General features: G+C 38.9%; 1 protein-coding gene, 1 long non-coding RNA gene and 1 pseudogene across 8 annotated transcripts in view; all 3 read left to right on the top strand.

Moving 5' to 3' along the window:
• LOC141406589 (uncharacterized) overlaps nt 1-23,359 on the top strand; it is a 150,930-nt gene that overhangs the window by 21,128 nt on the left and 106,443 nt on the right. The window lies entirely within an intron of this gene.
• On the top strand, nt 6,627-10,056 carry LOC141406613 (DNA replication licensing factor Mcm6-like; annotated as a pseudogene).
• LOC141406620 (uncharacterized) lies at nt 7,094-8,749 on the top strand. Its single transcript, XR_012413451.1, has 2 exons — nt 7,094-8,351; nt 8,384-8,749. It is a non-coding gene; the product is annotated as an uncharacterized lncRNA (long non-coding RNA).

Genomic DNA, 23,359 nt, shown 5'->3' on the forward strand with positions numbered 1-23,359 from the left:
CGGCTTTGACTGTTACTTCGATTTCTTCCTCTTCGATTGTTTTTTTGAATGTGGTGAATTTCTCCTGTTGATGTTGAGTTGTTGGAAATCGCTTTGTTATCAACTTTCGCAGCTTCTAACGTTGTTGCTTTTCCCACTACTTCCGAGAATGATGCATTTGGCGTTTGCAACAGCTGTTCGCGAATATGTCTGTCTCTTATGCCCCTGATGAACTGTGCTCGTAGAAAAATCTCAGCCACCGATTTCTCGCACACACACACAAAACCACAATCAGCAGAACGTTGTTGTAAAACGGACACAAACTCTGTGATGGTTTGGTTTTCATTTTGGATTTCAGATAAAAATTTGTGTTGTTCTACCAACATGTTTTTCTTGGGACAGAAATGCGATTCAAGCAATTTAATTAATTCATCATATTTCATGTCACTTATGATTCGCGGAGCGGCAATGTTCGAAAGAATTGAGTATGTTGAAGACCCAATGTACTGCAACAAAAGTTTTCTACATGTTTCTTTATCAGCAAATACACCTTTAAGTTGAAAATGAAGTTCTAAACGTTCTTTATATGTTTTGAAACTTTCTGTTTTATGATCGAAATTGTCGAAGTTCGTTACTATGTTAACGCTTGTTGTTGTGGCTGTTGCTGCAGATGCCTGTTGATTCTGCATTGTTGCTGCCATTGTTGAGATGGCTTGTAATAATGTTTGCAACTGTTCTGAGTCCATTTTAGGTTATGTGAATTCACTTATTGAAATTAATTAATTTTGTCGAAATTTTTATTCACACTTTGTTTAAATCGAGTTTATACTCGTCGCCAATTCCTTGTTGTGTTTTTAAGACAAATAAATGCACGCTTTGAATAAGGAATAATTCAATAATGATGTTTTATTAAAATGGTAAAAAGGAGATTAACAACCGATGTGTGTGATGGAAGAATCAAAGAATTGAAGTGAAGAGTTAAACGTTACAATTAACAGTAATCTCATAAAGTTACAAAGTGGAATAGATTTATATACAAAGAAGATAAAGATTAAAAATAGAATTCAATAACATAGAATAAATAGTTGCCATATATCAATTTTGGATACTACAAAATGTAGTGAAAAACGGGGTTTCTTGGATTTTCAACTTAAAACGGACAAAACATCTTTTTTCACAATGGGCTTTTTTAGCTTATTTTTTATTTAAAAGGTGAAAACAATGTCTTTCGGACAAGCCACAATTTTAAAAAATCGGGTTACAAATGGTTAAGTTATAGTGATTTAAGTGTGACAAAAACGCATTAAAAAAAAAAACAGGAAAATGATTTTCCTCGTGTTCTGAGCTGCGTAGAAGACATCAATTATTTAATTATTTACTTCTATCAAGAAGGAAATTTAGTTAGCTTTACAAAATCGGAAAAACCAATGAAATCGGTTAAAAAATGCGTGAGTTATGCCATCTTTAGTTTTTTACTTTTTGGTTTTTCCTTTATAAAATATTGGTACCTTGTGTGTTATTATTAAGTAGACAAATTCAAATTACAATCATACGCACTAAGGCACCAACGTTTATAAAGGAAAAACAAAAAGGTTAAAACACAAACAATGCTATAACTCATCTATTTTTCAACCGATTTCATTGGTTTTCCCCATTTTCCTTCTTGTTAGAGGTAAATAATTACGCAGTTCGGTGTCTTCTACGCAGCCTAGAGCAAGAGGAAAAGCATTTTCCTGGTTTTTAATACGTTTTTGTCACAAAATTTGTGGCGACAAAAATTGTGGCTTGTTCGAAAGACATGATTTTCAGCTTTTAAATAAAAAATAAGCTGTAAAAGTCCGTTGTGGAAAAAGAAGTTATGTCCCTTTTAAGTTGAAAATACAAGAAACCCCGTTTTTCATTACATTTGCCTTTATAAAATCAAAAAACGAAGTGACCAAAGAAACCAAAGGTATCTTCGTCTTCCATGGACTCCCACAAAACTGAATATATGCATCAGAACCCGTGCAAAAAATGTTTGCCAACTTTTGTAGCACAGTGTTATTTATGTAAAACAAAAATATTAAGAGCTTTATTACATTAACACAAATTATGAAAATTCTCCATTGAATTCAATCGCAACCATGCGTGTTTCCTCCGCTCTCCATTTAATCCAAGCTGAACTGTTCTTGCTACATCTGCTAAATGGATTTGATCTTCCCATCACCAGTTAAGATTTCGACATGTACTCCAACAGCACTCCATTGGGAAATTTTCTTACCGAAAAAATGTTCGCAAATTAAATATTATTTATTAACAAATTTGTGGAAATGTTAACACGCTTATCTCTTTTTGGAAAATGTATGCCGCTGCCTGTAGAGATGAACAAACTGATTTATGTACTTGCAGGGATCTCTAACAACTGCTAATAAAATGTTTGGACTGCATCCGGATGCTGTTAATTTGTTGTTGTTGTTGTTGTTGTTGTAGCAACGCATATATGTTCGTTCGTGTATTATTTCAGTTATCAAGTTCCTCTGTATCCAGACTCAAGAATTCTGCAACCTGGACTGGTTGCGTCCATAAAGAATGAGGAGACAGGTGAGTGGGGTTAGCTGGGCAGTTGAATAAATGCAGAGTATCGTGTGGTCCCAATCCACACGCTGGGCATATGTTGGGTATCGTGGCGTCAATTCTGGCCCAATACGAATTGAGGCGGCTGCATCGTCCGGATCTTAACTGAGCTAAAACCACTCGTGTTTGCCTTGGCAGCTGTCGTTCTTCTGCTGCGATGGATGGGGGATGGTTTCCAAGTACAGCATTCACACTGTATCTTCGTACTGCTTGCGCAACCATGTTGGTGTGAATGCGATTCAAGCCTGCCTGATAGGCTCGTTGATCTAGCGGTTCTCTTTTATACCTTTGGACCTCTCTCTCTAGATCATGAAGGTCTCTCCTGACGTGCCTGGGTGGTGGGCGCCTGTCCATTAAATCGTGACAGGGATGCTCACTGCGGTAACACCCAAGCAGGTACTGCATCGACAACATCTTATTGTGCTGACGCACCGGTAAAACCTTCGCCTCCTCATGAAGATGGTCCACTGGTGTCATGAGGAGGCACCCTGTTGCAGTCCTCAGGGCGGCATTCTGGCAGGTTTGAATCTTCTTCCACTGCGATGCGCTAACCTTTGCGGACCACGCTGGCGCCGCATAGCTTACCACAGACCGGCCTATTGCATTGTAGGTGGTCAACAAGGTTTCTTTATCAGCTCCCCAAGTGCTGCCGGCCAGCGACTTGAGAACCTTGTTCCTACTTCTGATCTTATTGCAAATAGCTGTGGCATGCGCGGACGACTTGAACATGCTATCGAACGTTACACCCAGTATTTTAGGGTAGTTGGTGGTCGGAATCAGTGCACCATCGACCAATATGTTCAGTGGGAGCCTCATCTCAGCCGTCCATGTGGTGAACAGCGTGGCTGTGGATTTAGCGGCGGATATTTTCATATTCCTCAGATGGAAGAACTGCACTAGGTCAGCTATGTAGACATTTAACCTATCACATATGTCATCGACGATAGGACCCGACGCCAAGATCGCACAATCATCCGCATACATCACGATCTCTATGCCGTCTGGAGGGTGTGGAATTTCAGAAAGGTAGAGGTTAAACAGTTCCGGAGATATCACCCCTCCTTGGGGAACTCCCTGTTTCACTCTACGGGTTTTGGACTTCTTGTTTCTGAATTCTACAAACGAATGGCGTCCACACATATAGTTGATTACCCAACGTTTCAAACATGGCTGGAGATTAGTTTTCTCTATATCCTCGAACAGCTTGGCATGGTTGACGGTATCGAAGGCCTTCGATAGGTCAAGAGCCACCATGACTGTTCGGTCGCACGGCCTTTTCTGGTTCAGTCCTCTACTGATATGTGTGGATATGGCGTCTAATGCTGTTGTAGTACTATGCATTTTCCGAAATCCATGTTGGGCAACTGGAAAACACCTTCTCATCGTGGGGAGGAGTAGCGCCTTTAGGATCTTTGCTACTGGCGACAGGAGTGAAATCGGCCTGTACGATTCACCTCTGCTGGCATCCTTGCCAGGCTTCAGTAGCGGGACCACCCTGCCACCTTTCCAGGCATCCGGTACAACATGGGTGGCTAACAATAGGTTGAGAACACTTGTTAAATACTCAACTCCAGGTTCATCCAGCTGCTTAAGCATTACCATCGATATTCGGTGCGGGCCCAACGCTTTGGATGATTTAGCGTTTCGGATGGCATCTGCAACATCGCTCATCGTAAATTGTGGTGGTACCTCCTCGGCTGGAAGAGTTCTTCTTATACGGCGTAGTACACTTCTCTTCGCCCTATCACTCTCGGGGTGCTCTATGAACTGCCGGTTAAAATAACACGCGCACCTCTTTGGGTCAGTTACTGTCACACCGTTGAAAGTAACAGCCGTTCTGTCATCCTTCTTTTCCGGACTCGAGAGTGATTTAACCTTTGCCCACAATTTACTTATTCCTGCACCAATGTTGCACTGCTTCAGATGGTCTAGCCACTTTTTCCGCTTATGTTCGCCCACTAGCCTGTGACTTCAAGAGTAAGTTCTCTAACTCTTGGGTCTTCGGGGTTCGTACGACGAAGCTCATCACGTTCATTTGCTAGTCCCGTCGCCTCTGCTGGGAAATTTGGTCTTATTTCGGGTATTCGACCAGCAGGTATGTAGCGAGCGGCTGCTTTAGTGATGATGTCTCGGAAAGTTCTCTCAGCCGAGGATCTGAGGGGGTGGGCAATTGACTGAAGCGGTGATTGGTAAATTCTCTGAAACCTTGCCAATCAGCTTTCCCATGGTTCAGGAAAGTACGGCGTTCAGAGGTTATGAAGTCGGGTGGTCTGTTTACAGAGACGATGATAGGGAGGTGGTCCGAACTAAGGGAAATGACGGATTGCCAGGTTACGTCATTTATCAGACCTGGTGCCACAATGGTGATATCTGGCAGCTATGGCAGTTTCCTCTAATCCTCGTAGGAGCGTCTTCATTCACCGTGCAAAACGTGGAGCTATCGATTTGCTCTGCCAGCGCTGTACCCCGCTGGTCATTACCTAGGACGGAGTGCCAAAGCTCATGATGAGCATTGAAGTCCCCTAGCACCAGACGGTTATCGCCCTCTAACAGCGAACTAATATTGGGCATATAACGTCGGGCACAGCTATTCATCGGCGGTATGTACACATTAAGCAGCTCTACCTCGGCAGTACCACACTTTTCTGCTACCCCCATACACTCCATGTATGGGTCACTAGAGCCAAGCTCAAGCGAGATAGGTCTGTACTGGACAGACTGGTGTATTAGGAAGGCAAGTCCTCCTCCTCCGCTTCTTGTGCGATCCTTCCGCAAAACGTTGTAACCACCATCACAACGTAAGCTACAGGTGGCGGTGAGCTTTGTTTCCTGGATCGCGGCGACCATGATGTTTTTCCGACTCATAAAGTCCACAATTTCACTGACCTTATTGCGGAGACCGTTGCAATTGAATTGCAGGAATGATGCATTTCCGGGCCGTTGAACAACAACATGTGGTGTTAGATGCTGCATTTGTTGTTGTTGTTGTTGTTGGGGAGACTGCGGGGGCGTCTCGTATTCCGACGACGACGAAGAGTCAGACGACGACGTAGAAGACGCACTGGGTGATGCGCTGACGCAGCAAGCAGCAACATACCTGTCGCTGTAATCCCGGGTGCTACTAAGGCCAGAGCACCCACGCAAATGCACCCATTCCATACATCCATTACATCTCACCATTGTTGACATGTGGTGGATGCGGATCTGGCAAACGGAACAGATCCATACTGGCCCGGGGTTCATTTCTATCCCGGCACGGACCAGAAGAGCTCGGAGCAGGCATTCCGGGATAAATTGCCGCTCCCATGGTGAAAAAATACACGAACACAAACACATAATTGTTGAGGTGACGGCCCCTGGTCGAAGATTCCTCCGAGTCAATCCGGTGCATAGAACCGGCCGTCGCGGGATTGCTGTTAATTTGTGAGGAATTGGAGTGCCTTTTTCACGAATCCGTTGAACTGCATCCGGATGTTGTTAAAATGTGACAAGTGGATGTGATTCTTTGGATTGCATCCAAATGCAGTTAAAATGTGAGGAATAGAGTGCCTTTTTTCACCACTCCGTTTGAACTGCATCTAAACATCCCGTGAAAGAACTAGTCCACATTGCACTACTTCCAATTTATTTTGCTGGGTGCTGCTAGAGGGACTTCAATGCTCTCCATGAGCTTTGGCATTCCGTCCTAGGTAATGACCAGAGGGTAACAGCGCTGGCCGGGCATATTTATAGCTCCACAGACATTGGGACTCGCGGTATAAAAATTACGTGTGCCGGCAACCCGCCATTTCCCTTGGCTCAGACCATCTTCCTATCATCGCCTCCGTAAACAGACCACCCAACTTGATAACCTCGCCGTAGTTTCCCAGTTGCCCACCATCAACATGGATTTCTGAAAATGGACATCACACAACAGTATTACACGCCATATTCTAACATTTCAGTGGAGGACTGATTCTGATCAGGCCGTGCGACCAAACACTTATGGTGGCTCTTAACTTATCAAAAGCTTTCCATACCGTCAACCATACAGCATGGATATTGCTGATTCAAATGTTGGTCAATTGCGTGTTAAAGATTAAGTGGGAATAAGATGTCAGAAACTATTCCAAGATTTCCTGGAAGAATTTAAGGAAGGAGAAATTCTGGCTGGTTATTTGGAGTGATTTTCGCTGCACACTGGAAGTCAGTTTCGATGATGTTGATAAGTATAATCAAAACTTGGCCACAACCATTATTGAGGAATATTATAGAATATATCCATATTTGTGTCAATCTGTATCGAATTTCCCCAGCAAAATTTTATGGAAGTGGTTCCATGAGATGCCATGATTTCACTGGATCTTTTGCATTGGTTCAAATGAAGTCGTGAAAGATCCGATCTTTTCATTAGCATTTAAACCCATGCGAAGGAAGTCGTGAAAGATCCGATCTTTTCATCAGCATTTGAATCATTTGTGCAGATCACTACAAAAAAAAAAAAAAAAACAAGTCGATTTGTACATCCCTACATGTAGCGACATCAAAACAAAAGAGTATACATTTCCAAAAATTTTGTTATAAAATTACAAATTAAATGTAGGTTCACGAACTAGAAATTCTTAAAGGAGTGCTGTTGAAGTCCATGTCGAAATCTGAACTGGTGATGAGAAGATAATAGAAAAGCTTTTGTAAGATGAAACAAAATCTGTGGCTGAGAGTGGACGAAGTAAACTCTGTTGCGGTGCAGCGGCGGTGTTTAGACTGCCACAGCTGGGACAGCCGGAAGTCAAGTTTCTCCCTTAAATTTACAACCTGTCGCTTGCCAAACACATCGTTCCCGAAGTCTGGAAAATAGGCCAGCTACTGAAGCCCGAAAAGGATGCCAGCAAAGGTGAATCTTACAGGCCGATTTTGTCGTCCGTAGCAAGGACCCTTGTGGCTTTAGTTCTTCCACCATCAGAAATAACTTTCCAGTTGCCGATCAATAGCATAGGATCCATAAGCAGCAGGCCATCTCCATATTAGCCGAAGACTCACTCAGAGCAAGCTGTGCGATAGAACAGTGATAGTGACACTTCATTTAGCAAAGCCCTTTGATATTGTCAAGCACCCTCGTTGTTTGATGTCATCGAGCAGACTACGTACCGTCCAAGTTTGAAACGTTGGATAATAAATTTTAAGTGTGGATGACAGTAGTACGTAAAAATTAGGATCAAGAAGTCCAAGACCCGTAGAGTGAAGAAAACCTCTTCTGGATTCCAAACGCTGCAGACGGCATTGAGATCGTAACGTATGCGAATGATTGTACTATCTTGGCGTCAGGTGCCTTCCCTGACGACATTTGTGAAAGACTGAGCTCCTTTTTGTCTGATCTTACCATTTTTTCCACGCGAGGAATATGCAAATACCAGTCAATAAATCTACGGCCTCTTTGTTCACTACCTGGGCGGCCGAGTTGGGAACAATAGAGTTGAATGTCATGGTCGATGATAGCAGAATTCAGACCACAGGCCCAGGCAGCCAGGGGGTCTTCATAATCTAGAAAGAGAAGTCTAACGTTACAAGAGAGAACCACTAGATCAACAAGCCTTTCAACTGGGTTTAAGTAGCATTCACACGAATGCAGTCGCAGATGCAGTAAACAGTTATCGTGTGAATGCGGTCCTTGGAGAACATCCACCATCTATCGCAGCTGAGAAGCGCCAGCTGTCAGGACAAACCAGAGTAGTTTTGGGTCAATACGCTCGGGATGGTGCAGCCGTCAAAATTCCTATAGGGCAAGTATTTATTTTTATTTTTTTTATTTTAGAAACAACTTTACATTAATTCAAAGCCATCTGGCCAAAAAAAAATTGAATTAAATTATATTATATAGATTTATGTACAAGTACTGATGACACCGTGGAAAACATCTGCCCAGCATACAGCACAGGCCCCCACGACACACTGCTCCTTTTCAATTGCCCTACCAAACCATATAAATAGCGAAATAGCCACATTCTTACGACTGATAGACCAAGAGTCAGATTAAGCAGAAAAATGAGAATACAAACATATTAACTACTGTTACAACAACGAGAACAAACTGCAAATATAGATGTAAACTTTATGATGATAAATAAATTATAGTTATTTCATTAATTCCTTTGAATTAATAAAATAAAAAAAATTAAAATCATTTTTCAATACAGCATTTTCCATTTTCCGAACAAGACGTGAAAATTACATGCCAAAGGGTTGGTGAAAATGACATGCCAAAGATTAGTGAAAATGCTATTCTTGGGAATTGGTTAAGATGGCATGCCAAAGGATTGGTATAGATGCCATTCCAAAGAATTGTTGAAGATGCCATTCCATCGAGTTAGTAAAGATGACATGCTTAGGATCTGAAAATGAATTGCATCTTTTGGGGGTCACGCTCTTGTAAAAAGAATGAGTGAAGATGCTGAAAAAATTACATTCCATTTCACTTGCACCCATTCTTGAATAGCATCTTTGGCATCGAACATTTTGCTGGGTCGTAAAGGATCGCATTGGGTTGAAAACTGAAAAGGAATGATGTGTCTCATTTACTGAAGTACCTACACGTCACAAAGTACGTGGTATGACCACTTCCAAGATTGGAACGCTAATTCGCATGGCCAAGTGGTAAGCACATACCCTGTACATCCCGAACTGGTTTTAGGTACATATGTGTTTGGATTGCCAGACTGAGATATGGAACAACAATTTAAGTTTACAAATCCGGTCGTCGTTTTATGTTGGATGTGAAGTAATTGTTTATCGATTTTCAAAAGATTCGCATACAATAAACTCAATCTGAATTGCACAGAGGTTGTATCCCCCGTTCAGTGGAAATTATTTTACGTTCTGAGTTGGTGGATACGGTACAGGCGGGTGGTCGCTTTAATTTTACGGGCACATTGATTGTCGACCCCGATGTTAGTGTATAAAATATGCCTGGTGCTAAGCCAGATCAGTGTTCACGATGGTCTTACCAGTTTGAAGGCTTTGGGCATGCGTGAACTTAATAACCGTGTGCAGTGTGCAGCCACAAATGTGCGTTTTGGTGGTACTGATTTACCCATGTCTGAGGTAACAGCAGAAGATATGAAAAAACAAATGACTGATGTGGAGTGGTTTGGAATAAAGTCTATGAAATGTCCAAGAATCGGAATTTGTACAACAATCTCATATCGAGTTTGTTCCCTTCAATTTATGGCAATGAATTTTGCTGCAGTTGTTTAGTGGTGTGGGCAAGACCACACATGAAAAAACAACTTTGCGTGGTGACATCAATGTTTGCATTGTGGGAGATCCCAGTACAGCCAAATTTAAATCACAAATCAAGTGGCCGATTTCTCTCCGCGAGCTGTTTACACTTCAGGCAAACCCTCATCAGCGTACGTAAAAAAAATACTTTATAAAACATTTCCAATTGTTTTGTTTCGTATTTTCCATAGGAACAATACACGTTGACTGCATTCGAAAACGAAAAAGTTCAAAACACATGAACTATCCCTGCCAGCAATTGGAAGTGAGTTTCGCACTCCCTCGCCTAGGAAGTCACGCCAAGGAAGATCCTTGGTGAATTACACAAATAATTTCTATAGCCTTATTTGTGATTACGTTTTTACCGCGTATGCCGACACTTCGGAGTGACTTTTGAGTGACTTCCAAGGCGTAAGCATACTCGCTTTGCACTCTGAAGGTCCGGGTTCGCTTCCCAAGTCAGGCAACAAAACATCACATTTTTAAAATGACAAAATTAATGTAGGCGGAAATTGCAAAGAATAATTTCTCTAAAAGAGAAACAAAATAATAAATAAATAAAAATAAAGTAATTAAAAAATAATAAAAAAATAAATAGAAAAAAATGTTTTAATTTCCAGAACTATCACGGAAATAGTGTCGCTGGAGTGACTTTCAAAAAGACACTCCGGCGCGGTTCATTTCTTCACAGCGGAGGTCACTTCAGGGTGACTTCTGCGACTATCGCCGCGACTGTTTTCATCGCCATGGGCGGCACGCCTAAGTCACTTCCGCGATAGTTTTTGCTTGCAGGGATTCAATGAATGAATGATTCGTTTGGTGCTTGAAAAAATCAACCACATCAACCCATGGTACAATTACTTATTGTATGTTCAGTATGTTGATGTTAGCGATAGGAGCCCTGTAGGAAATGTCAATAGTGCATCTATACTGACTACTGACATTGGGAGTTGAGTTAAGTAACTTGAGAGAACGGCCGTGTTTTTGTTTAGCTCCGATTAAATAGCAATTTTGTGGTGATTTTAAATATATTTAATCTATGAAAAGTGTTCAACATAATGTCTGAAAATCGCTGATGTGATTGAAAACACTGGTTATATGTTTCAACAGCAAAAAAAGGATCTGTCTTCTAATTAAATGTTCCACGAAATTTCATGAATTTTGATGTGCATAACAAAAAAGAAGAAGAAAAAAAAAAACAAACAAAAACTAGAAGTTTGAGAGAGTGAGAGTGAACTGAGAGCATTTGACGTTTACCTAAGATTATTAAAGGCAAACAATAGATTTTTTAACATTATGTTAAAAAGCTTTTAATCCATACTCAAACCGCCAAAAATACGTTAAAAATCCTAATAATTGCTTAATTTGAAATTATTTGAAAATAATACAACATCCTAAAAGTATACTTTAATTACATATGAAGACATTAAGCGTTTAACGGCAGAAAATGAGGAACTAAGAGCAGAGATGAGAACTTTAAAAGAAGGAAAGGAAGAAGATAACAAGAGACTACAACGGTTGGAAGATCAGTTGAACCGATGTAAGATTATTATACGAGGGCTTCCAAAACAAAAATCTTTATACGGAACTGTAAAGAAACTCTTTTGTTCAAAATTAAAAAAGCAAATTGATTCTGAAATCGAAGACATTAAAAAGCTGCAGGAAACAAGCGATAAAATGACGGTAGCCGTGGAGCTTAAATCGGCGAGAACAGTGTCGGCTGTCTACCAAGTTGTTAGCTGGAACCTCTATCTTCATAGAACGAGACATAAGCGGACCCCGTTTGCAAAGGAAAAGGGTGATGCTGTTACTGAAAAAAGAACTACAGAAAATTAACAAAGATGTCAGGATAGGTGCACGTGGCGAACAGCTTGTAACAGAAGGAAGGTCTTTGTCGAGGTTTGAGCCATCCCAACAGCAAACTATGATATCGATATTAATGTTATCAAACTCGACAATGACGTGATTGTCTTATCGATATTTTGCCATCATTTGTCAACCAAATTGGGGATAAGCAAGATCGTCTTGATCGTCAAAAGCAAAACTAAAAAATAAAAGTTTTAATTAGTTACCGCCTGCGTCCATATTTTGAAACGTTTGTTTTTTTTATTTTCTATTCTCTTGTGGCAATTTTAAATTGCATTTGAATTACACCACGTAAGTATATTTGAAATACTTGTGGTGTCCTTTCTGCGTATTTGCTGTTTTGTTTAGTTGTTGCCTTTCCCGCCAACAACGATTTACTCCACCTTAATTTACGTCCGTAATTTAAAGTCAAATTGCAGATTCCTCGTCATTTTTGGGGAAATCTGTACATGGTCCTTCGAGCGTTTTAAACAAATTAGCGGCCTAGACTTGCCATTAATTATAAACACTTAAAATAAATTAAAAAATTTCCAAAAAAAAAAATCATTTTGTTTGTCATCAGTAGACATCGGATTTTTGCATGTTTATTATTTCTCATCCGATTGGACTCAAATTTTGGATCTAGGCGTTTTGAGGGTCAATTTTTCGATATTTGGGGTCATATCAAAAATATGCAAAAAATATGCAAAAAATATGCAAAAAATATGCAAAATATATGCAAAAAATATGCAAAATATATGCAAAAAATATGCAAAAAATATGCAAAAAATATGCAAAAAATATGCAGAATATGCAAAAAATATGCAAAATATGCAAACAGTTTTTGGTCGAAAATCGTCAAAAAAGTCGTAAAATTTACAATTAAAGTTGGAAAAAATCATCAAAGAAACTTTAAAGTGTCCTAAATTAAGACTTTTGGCCATTTAACGTCGATTTTTTAGCAGATTATTGTGTAATTGATACCTCTTACGACGGTGTGGTGTAGGGTATATGGTATTGTAGTACTATTTTTATTGTTAAACTATGCAAAAATATAAAATTTGATAAAATATCAATCATTTTATGTAAATTTAATATTTTCTTTGTCTTAGTTTGTAGCTTTAGGCTGGTTTTAACTCAAAGGGAAGAAATCGATGTCGGATTTTTTTAGGCGGGGGTGGCGCCTAAACTGTTTACTTAGATTTTAGATAGATTTGAGATTAAGATTGCCAATTGAGCACCATTGGAATAAGTTAACACGTGCTACTGGAGCCTCGAAGTTATGAAAATCTCGTCTCTCTCGGCGACCCATATCTGTGCATCAGTTAAAGCTATTTGCCCGTATTATGCATTAAATTAAAGGCCATTCTGTTTATTTTATATTCAAAAACAAAATGCGTAAGTATTACTGAATTCGAGATAGAAAGCCAGTATCCCGATTAACGTGACTACGTACGTAAAATGGAGTCTATCTGGGTATAGCCGACTACTTGGAGAACGCATTGTTTTAGTTGTTCGTCCTTTGTAATTAATTAATTTATTTATTTATTTATACATTGCGATAGAACCCTATTGGCCAATTGGTTAATTGGTTAATTGGTTGTAATCTGTGGTGAGCTCGACTCGGAGTTAATGTGACTTTTTTTATGAATTTCGAACAGTTGTTCTTTTGTAAGTTTGGGTCGAATATTTCCGGAGAAGTTTCCATCTTCGCTTTGTTAAGATTTTTGTCGCCATTTGACTCTTTACGGTGTTTTGCACTGTCGGATCAAACAATGCCAAAGCCAACAAGTTCAGGACTAAGATACCACAGGTGATTTATCATTTTTTATTTCCTTTTTCTGTCTACGTTTTCGTATTTCAATAGATTTTCAATGAGGTCTAGGTCTTCTTTTGATGCTAAACGCTTCGTAGAATCTGAAGAACCATCTGTCCCGAAAATAATCAAGCGCAGCTTCAACAAAAACTCCTAACTATGAAATTGTCATTGCTGCTGGATCCCTGTAAAGTGTCCTATAGGAACGTTAGTCGTATCATTTTTTCTACAGTAGAAGCTCTCGGAGAGGACCCCAACAAATATGTGATCTTTAGAAGCTTTATCCGTTTATTCCGGAGAATAAACAGTGAAAAATACTAGCAACAACTTCAAGGAAGATACCCCAAAACAAGGCTATTTGCGTGTACTGGCACGTTTTGTTTTTTTTGTATTGTTGAGAGGGATTTTTGACTGCAAGTTTGGCAGCACATCCGGACATCAAACAAACATATTCACGCGATTTCTATAAGAATAGTCTGCGATTGACAAATCCAAGTTCGATGTAGGCGAAAATGTTTTAAAACTACTTCCCAGCTGACTTCCCAAGAACAAGAGGTCGTAGAAGCACTTTGTGTTTTCATCTTTCGAGCCCGGTTTAACGCGCCCAGAACATTTCTTATTTTGTTTATTTATTTTGTATCAAAGGACAACAACTGAGTGTTATAAATGAGAGTGTGGGTTATTGATTTTACAAAACCTATAATGAACAAGATAATGGTTATGTACATATAATACAATCGCTATCACTTTGGATCTCCTCTAATGGTTTGGCTATCAACTGGGATAAAACTGAAGCTGTTGTTTTTAATACGCCTGTTAATTCTGTAATTCCTAATATCTGTGTGAGTTCTTCTGTTGTTAATGTTGTTGGTGAGATTCGGTGCTTGGGTGTAGTCATCGATTCTAAGCTTAGTTTTGTAACGCATATTGATGTTCTGTTGTCTCGTGTTCGCTTTCAGCTTAGGAGGCTTTATAGTCTCCAAGTATATTTACCCCTTAATGTTAGGCGGAAAGTTGCTATGTCGTTGTTGATGTCTCATGTAAACTACTGTTTGGAGGTTGTTTCTGGAGCTAGTTCTTCTCAAATGCTGCGTGTTCATAAGTTTGTTAATTCTATTGTGCGATATGTGTTTGGTTTGCGACGTGGTGACCATGTTTCGCAATTTGTTGTTAAATTCCTGGGCTTGTCCTTTGACAAGTATGTTGAATATCGCCTTCTTTTATGCCACTATAGGATAATGAAGGACGTCAACTCTCCCCTCTTTAATAAGTTTGTGTTTAATCGATACTTTAGGAATCCTCAATTGTCATTTCCTATATTTTCGTCGTGGATAGGAGAGCATTCTTTTGTTGTTAGGGTTGCAAGATTTTGGAATCGGTTACCTCTTGACCTACGTAATTTTGCTTTCTCCACCTTTGTTTTTAAGAGAAGGTGTTTTGAGCATCTCTCTAATAGATTAATGTAGATTAATGTTTGTTTACTAGTCACTAGTTACAGGGTATACATATATACTTGTGATTTTTGTGGCTGGGGAGCCATATTTATATTGTTTGTTTTTTTTTGGACTTTTTTATGATGTGGTTCCTGTAGACCTTCTATGTTCACTCTAGTGATTGAGTGAAATATAGCATTTATTGTGTAGGGACGTCCCTTGCTCATCTCCCCTCCACTTTTCTTAACATTTGTTAAGTGAAGTGCAGTGGTTAGTGGCTATGAATAGGGAGTCTATTTTTATTTGTATTTCAATGAATTTCTTTGATAGTCATTAATCATAGTATGCATAGTATTTATGTATATATTTTATTTATGTATTTATATATATATTTAATTTTAATTATTTACTTCTAAGTTCTTGGTGTTTGGATATTGTAGTAAGATAATATAAGTTATTGGCCATGTTGGCTTTTTTATATTACAATTGATGAATAAATGAAAAATGAAAAAAAAAATGAAATATTGGATGGATTGGGTAAACATAATCAATAGGTTGAAAAGGATTAGAGACAATAGATTGAGTTTAATACAACAAATACTGAAAGCGAAATTAAGAAATATTTTTTAGGTCCAAAAAAAGACCTAAACCGCATTGAAGATTTATTGAAATACGAAACAAATATCAGATAAAGGAAATAACAAAATTATATACCATCTGTGGTATCTTAGTCCTGAACTTGTTGGCCTGATCTGATAGTTCAAACCCCCGCAAAGAGCCAAATGCGACAAAAATCTTAACAAAGCAAGCAGAAGAAGATGGAAAAAACCAAACTAATAGTACGGTTACACTAGAGTTTTTATGCCGGGTTAACCCACTTCGAGAGGATTTATTTGACGTTTGCGCTATGGAATTGACATTTGAAATCCAAACCCACTGGGTTAATCCGGCTACGTGTAAGCGTGGTATAACAAAAGAACAACTGCCGAAATTTCCAGAAAAAGTGTACCAGGCGTAATTACAGGGTATACTTACTTGTTGTTCAGGAGATTAAGCATTAACTCAGCATTTCTTGATAAAGATCCTGTAACTTGACCGCACATCAATTACCAGGAAGGGTAAAGGATGTTAAACAACATGAATGTTGTGAACGACATAGCAGAGCAAAGAGTCGAGTTTATCACCAAGTAGTCATCTTTACCCAGATGTCTCCAAAATCACATTATGTCAGTCCCTTAAATAAATTTAAATATGAACAAAATGTAAAAGACATTTGTTTTCATTGCCAAAAATTTATAATATGGGAAGAAATAAAAAATAATTTAAAAAATTAAGTTACTTACTTACTTACTTACTTAGCTGGCCCATTACAGAACATTTGTTCTATAGGCCGAACTAAGAAGAGATCTCCATTCCTCTCTATTTGTTGCTTTGCACTCTGGAATACCGCGCCTTTTCATCTCATCATCCACTTGTTTGCGCCATCTATTCCTTGGCCTGCCAATTCTGCGTGCACCGCCATGTGGCATGTATTCATACGCCTTTTTAGCGGGTTCATCATCGCTCATTCTTATGATATGGCCTAGCCAACGCAATCGCTGCATCTCGATACGTTTAACAATATTGATGTCGTTGTATAGCAGATACACCTCGTGGTTCATGCGACGTCGATATTCACCGTCAACGCAGATTGGTCCGTAGATCTTTCGAAGAATTTTTCTCTCAAGCACACCAAGCACTGCCATGTCTGCTTGCGCAAGTACCCAGGCTTCGGAGCCATACATCAGCACGGGTAGTATCAGTGTTTTGTAGAGCGTTATTTTTGTTTGACGAGATGTGGCTTTGTTTTTAAACTGCTTACTTAATCCAAAGTAGCATCTGTTGGCCAATACAATTCTTCTTTTTATTTCACAACTGATGTCGTTTGTTGTGTTGACGGAGGTGCCGAGGTAGACGAAGTCTTTTACTACCTCAATATTATAGGAACCAACTTCCACAGTCGGTCCGAGCTCAATGGACGCATTGCGCGTCGACACCATCAACTTGGTCTTCTCACCGTTTACCGCCAGACCCACTTTAGCAGATTCTCCTTCGACCTTTATAAAGGTATCAGTTACTTCTTTTACTGATCGACCCATGATGTCTATATCATCAGCATAAGCAAGTAACATGTGACTATTGGTGTAGATTGTGCCACTTCTTTTGACGTCTGCCTCTCGTATAACCTTTTCTAGAAGGATGTTGAAGAGGTCACACGAAATCTGTCTCCTTGTCTGAAACCTCTTTTGGTACCAAATTCTTCGGAGAGGTTCTTTCCTATTTTAACTGAGGACCTCGTGTCAGTTAAAGTCATTTTACAAAGCCGGATGAGCTTTGCGGGAATACCAAATTCAGACATGGCTTGGAATACCTTTGAGCGCAGCGGGCTGTCGAAGGCTGCTTTATAATCGACAAAAAGGTGGTAGGTGTCGATCTGCATCTCTTGGGTCTTCTCCAGGATTTGCCGCAGGGTAAATATCTGGTCAATGGTGGACTTGCCAGGTCTAAAGCCGCATTGGTATGGTCCCATAATCTCGTTGACCATTGGCTTTAGTCGTTCGCACAATATCCCTGACACGATCTTGTAGGCAATAGGGAGTAGACTTATGCCCCTATAGTTAGAGCATACAGTCTTATCTCCCTTCTTGTGGACGGGGCACAGGATACTCAGGTTCCAATCGTCGGGTACTCGTTCTTCCTGCCAGATGGTGCTAACTAGCTGATGAATACACCTTATCAGCGTGTCGCCTCCGGTTTTGAACAGCTCGGCTGGTAAGCCATCGGCCCCTGCTGCCTTATTATTCTTCAGCCGATTTATTGCTGTCTTTACCTCATCTTGGCTGGGCGGTATACATTCAATACCATCTTCTGGGATTGGGACTGTGGTATCTTCGTCGTCTTTGCTGCTATTGGATACCAACAGATTTGAAAAATGTTCTTTCCATATCCTGAGTACACTATCTGTATCAGTTACCAAATTACCTTGCTGGTCTCTACAGGAGGATGTGCCTGTACCAAAGCCATCAGTTTGATGCTTGACTCTTTGGTAGAATTTTCGGACTTCATTCTGGCTCCTGTACATCTCGATTTTTTCACACTCCCGCTTTTCCATCTCTCTCTTTTTCCTGCGGAAAAGACGTTTCTCCTCTCTCCTTTTCTCCCTGTATCTCTCTCGTGCGCTACGCGTTGCTACGGATTGTAAAGTAGCCTTATATGGCGCATTTTTCTCTTCGGTGGCAGCACGACACTCCTCATCATACCATGGATTCCTTGGTGGAGGTCTCTGGTATCCAAGTATGGATTTTGCGGCTGCTTGCATGGAGTGGGCAATGCTTTGCCATTGCGCTGATATGTTATCGGGATGAGGAGGGCTTTGATTAAGCAATTGGGCTAGTTGAGTGGAATATGCTGTGGCTATCTGTTGTGATTGCAGCTTACCGATGTCTAACTTTCGTGTTGTGTCTGTTCGTACTTTGTTTGCTACGTTTAAGCGGGTGCGTACCTTTGCTGCAACAAGGTAGTGGTCTGAATCAATGTTTGCGCCTCGGAACGATCGTACATCCAACACGCTCGATGAATGCCTTCCATCTATCACAACATGATCAATTTGGTTTCTTGTTTTCTGATCTGGAGACAGCCAGGTGCCCTTATGAATATCGAGATGATTAAATCTGGTACTGCTAACTACCATGTTTTTTGCAGCTGCAAAGTCTATCAGTCTCATACCATTGTCAGATGTTTCACTGTGGAGACTGAATTTCCCGACTGTTGGGCCAAAGATATTCTCCTTTCCAATTTTGGCATTAAAATCGCCTAGTATAATTTTAATGTCATGGGCAGGGCAACGGTCATATGTTTCTTCTAAGCGCTCGTAAAATATATCTTTGGTCTGTTCGTCCTTTTTTCAGTGGGAGCATGAGAGCAAATAAAGCTGATGTTGAAGAATTTAGCTTTTATTCGAATTGCAGCAAGTCTTTCATTCACTGGGGTGAAGCTGGATACAAGATGTTTTAGTCTCCGACTAACTACGAATCCACAACCAAACTCATGCTTTACGTCATGGCAGCTATAATACAGTGCGTCACCTTTAGGTGTTGTTGTGACGCCTTTCCCAATCCATCGTATTTCCTGTATGGCAGTAATATCGGTCTTGTACTTTTCAAGTACGTCTGCCAATGCGAAGACTGCACCTTCTCTATAAAGAGTGCGAACATTCCAGGTGCAGATTCGCAGATCATGGTCCTTAAAACGTTTGCGGGGTTCGTCAACTTTAGAGGGGTTTGTTTTTCTTTTCTTTCGTTTTTTCATAGTAGGCTGTTTTTTCTAGGGGAGGGTTACTAACCCGACGCCCAAACCCAAGTTTTTAACGTTCTTATGGGTGAACGCGCGGCACATGTTAGCTCACTACCTTTAACGGGTGTTAGAGGCAGTTCCCCAGGTGACACCACGGGGAGGTCAGTGTCCACTTGGGTTGAAAGAGGGACCAAGATAAATCCTGGGCTTTGCCATGTTAAAACCGGTCAGGACCGTTCCTTGGTATCTTCCATCCCCTACGTCACCCAAAAAATTAAGTTACAATGTTTTATTTATAAAAGCGCTTAAAACTAGAACATAATTTTTAATGATGGATTCTCTCAAATAAAACGCTGGTGGCCGTTTAATATTGCCACAATTTTTAATTCAAATGTAAGCGTTTTATTTGAGAGATTTAATCATTAAAAAATATTTTCCAGTTTTAAGTGCATTTGTAAATAAAACACTGTAACTTATTTTTTTAACTATTTTTTATTTTTAACTTTTCAGCATTTAATTTTTTTGACCACTGCAAACCTCATAACAAAATTATAGCCAATTTAGGCCGAAAATGTAGATAAAAACTTTAAAATACCTGAAATCGTGTTGTACCGTTATATAGGGGCTATACCAAAACCTTGACCTGAGTCCAACATTTTTAGTGAAGAAGTTTCTGTACCATTGGGAACCCCAAATGCCAAGTTATAGCCAATTCGGCCTAAAAATTTAACCAGAATCCTTAAAATACTTTAAATCGGGTGGTACCGCTATATGGGGGCTCAAAGAAAAAAATGGATCCATATTGGTTTTGGTTTCATATTCATGTATTGTCATCCAAGTCTGAAAAGTGTGCAAAGTTTTAGTTCGATTGGTCAACTACAACTGTGTGGAAAATAAGTTACTAGATTTGAACTAAACAGACACAAAAGCAAGTTAAATTAAACACTGTAAAAAGGTTTTTTCACAATAGACTCCATTTTCACCCTAAGGCGTTTTCGGGACATTGGCTTTATTACCTTGAATTCAGTATTACTTACGTATTTTGTTGTTCGGCAAGAAATATTAAGAATAGTATGGCATTTAATTTAATGCATAACACGGGCAAATAGTTTTAACCGTTTCATAGATATGGGTCGTCAAATAGCCAAAAAGTTGAGATTTTCATAACTACGAGGACCCAGTGGCATGTGTTAAAATATTCCAATCGTGCTCAAACTTTAACAATCTTAAAATCTAACCAAACTAAATACTTTAGGGGATTGCCGCATAAAAAATCCGACATCGATGTTTTCCCTTGAGTTAAAACCGGACTAATGCAACAAATTAAGACAAAGAAAATATTGAATTTTAAATAAAATATTTGACAATTTATCAAATTTTATATTTTTTAATAGGTTAATAATAAACAAGTAAGAAAAGCGTTAAGTTCGGTCGGGCCGAACTTTTTATACCCTCCACCACAAATTTCAGCCATTTCGGTGGATTAGTGTGGCCACAACCTTCAAAATACCGAAATTCGGAAGGTACCGTTCTATGGGGGCTATTGATGGCGTGGACCTATACCTACAAATGTCTGGGAGAAAGTTTTATACGCCTAAAGAAGACTAAATACCAAATTTCAGCCATCTCGGTGTGATAATGAGGCTAAAACCTTCAAAATATCGAAAATCGGGAGATATCGTATTATGGGGGCTATATCAACACGTGGACCTATATAAACATTTTATGGTAGAAATGTTTCTTAGCCTCTGGAAACACAAAATACGTAGTTACAACCAATTCTTTTGCCAAATGGGTCTAATTCATTCAAAATATATTAAAATGACGCGTACTTTATAAGGGCCTTATGTGGAGGCTATACCAAAACGTGGACCTATATAACCCAACTTTGGTAGGAATGTTTTCTGGCCTCTGAAGACACAAAATACCAAATTACAACAAATTCTGTGGTCAAATGGGTCTAATACATTCAAAATATGTTAAAATGACGCGTACTTTATATGGGGCCTAATATGGGGGCTATACCAAAACGTGGACCTATATAGCCCAACTTTGGTAGGAATGTTTTTTGGCCTCTGGAAACACAAAGTACCAAATTACAACCAATTCGGTGGTAAAATGGGACAAATATCTTAAAAATTCCTTAAAACGACGACGCGTCACGCGTCATTTTGTATGGGGGCTATACGAAAGCGTGGACCTACATAGCCCGCTTTCAATACCAAAAGTACTACTTACACATAATATATTTTCCCAAAATTTTATCAACCTACGTCAATCCGTTCGGACGCTAGAGTGATTTCCACAGACGGACAGGCGGACGGACATGGCTATATCGATGTAGAATTGCACGCTGATCAAGAATATATATACTTTGTGGGGTCTACAATGATTATTTCGAGTAGTTACAAACGTAGTGACAAACTTAATGTACCCCCCATCCTATGGTGGAGGGTATAAAAATGGTATTACAATATATATATAACCATATTTTTATATCCACACTGTGGTAAGGGGTCTCAATAGCATAATAATCTGTTAAAAAGCGACTTTAAACGGCCAACAATTTTAATTTAGGACACTTTCATGATTTTTCCCAACTTTAATTGTCAATTTTACGACTTTTATGACGATTTTCGGCCAAAAACTGTTTGCATATTTTTTGCATATTCTGCATATTTTTTTGCATACTTTGTATATTTTTTGCATATTTTGCATATTTTTTGCATATTTTTTGCATATTTTGTGCATATGCAAAATAAATACAAAATATGACCCTGCCATTGAATTTAGATTTCTTTGAAACGAATTTTGGTCCAACCAGAATCTTCGTATCTCTATTATTAAAAAATATGCAAATATGCAAAATCCGATGTCTAGTCATCAGTGTTGAAACATTTCGCCAGTTGCTTATAATTTATGAAAAAAGTACGGCAAATCTCAACACTATCATTGAGTAAAGAAGAAGAACAAAAAAACAAAAACATTTGGTTTTGCAATATTTATTGCTCGTTTATAATTTACAAATAAAACTAAAACAAATTTCGAAAAACATATATTTAAAAATGTTCATATTTATAACAAAATTACCACTTCATATTAAATTTCGTATTTTTCTATTTTATTTTGTGAATAAATAACACGGACAGACGGTCGGTTTGTTTATATAGTGTTATAGACCAGAGGTCCGCAAAATGACACTCGCTTTTAATGCATATTCGCGATTTCGTGCTTTTTTCATTGCTTGCTATTGCCATCTCTGTTTAATGCTATTGCTTGCTTTGCCTTTACTTTCATGAGTGTGTGCCAATTGCACACACACAACACACTACAAGAGCTCGTTGCCTTTTTTTGCACGCTGCCTTCGAAAAAGCACGCTGCATTACAAAAAGCAGTAGATATTTCTGGTCAAATTTACATTTTAATAAACATAAAAAATTAATGTTGAGACAATAAAAACAATTACTAGTTTAGTTTATCCTATTATTAAAGAAACTCAAAGAAAAAGCGAAATTTGGCAAATGTATTCATTTATTCAAACAGAAGATGGTACGATAATGTGTGGTGGTATGCAGTATTGTGCATACTGCATTTGCGAATCGTGTGAATACAAATGTAAAAGCAAGCAAGCATGCACTAAAGCAGTGAATCATTTTTTGGGGTGAATCTGCTTTTTGCACATTCATATTTTTTATATGCAAGGCACTGCACTATTCGCTTTTGGGAAAAGGCAATAGAGTGTGCCTTTTATATGCATTTTGCGGACCTCTGTTATAGACATTATAAGTAACGATTACTGAATATCAGTGATCATATTAAAATAAGAGTTCAGTTAGTGAAAACGTAACCCAACGTAACACAACACACGTAACATAACGTAATTCGATACGGTGATTGCATTTCATTGTATTCCATTTCATTATTAAATAATATCACAAATAAAATTGAAAGGTAAAAAATAAATTAAAATATATCAATAAAATAAAAAATATAAAATAATTAATAATAAATATAAATAAATGCTGGACTTTACTCCCAAAGTTTAAAAAATAAACTTTCGAGGAGTATATTTATAAAAAGCTATTAA

Source organism: Musca autumnalis, unplaced genomic scaffold (assembly GCF_047663935.1).
Source record: "Musca autumnalis isolate F117 unplaced genomic scaffold, ASM4766393v1 scaffold_1, whole genome shotgun sequence".
Taxonomy (NCBI): domain Eukaryota; kingdom Metazoa; phylum Arthropoda; class Insecta; order Diptera; family Muscidae; genus Musca; species Musca autumnalis.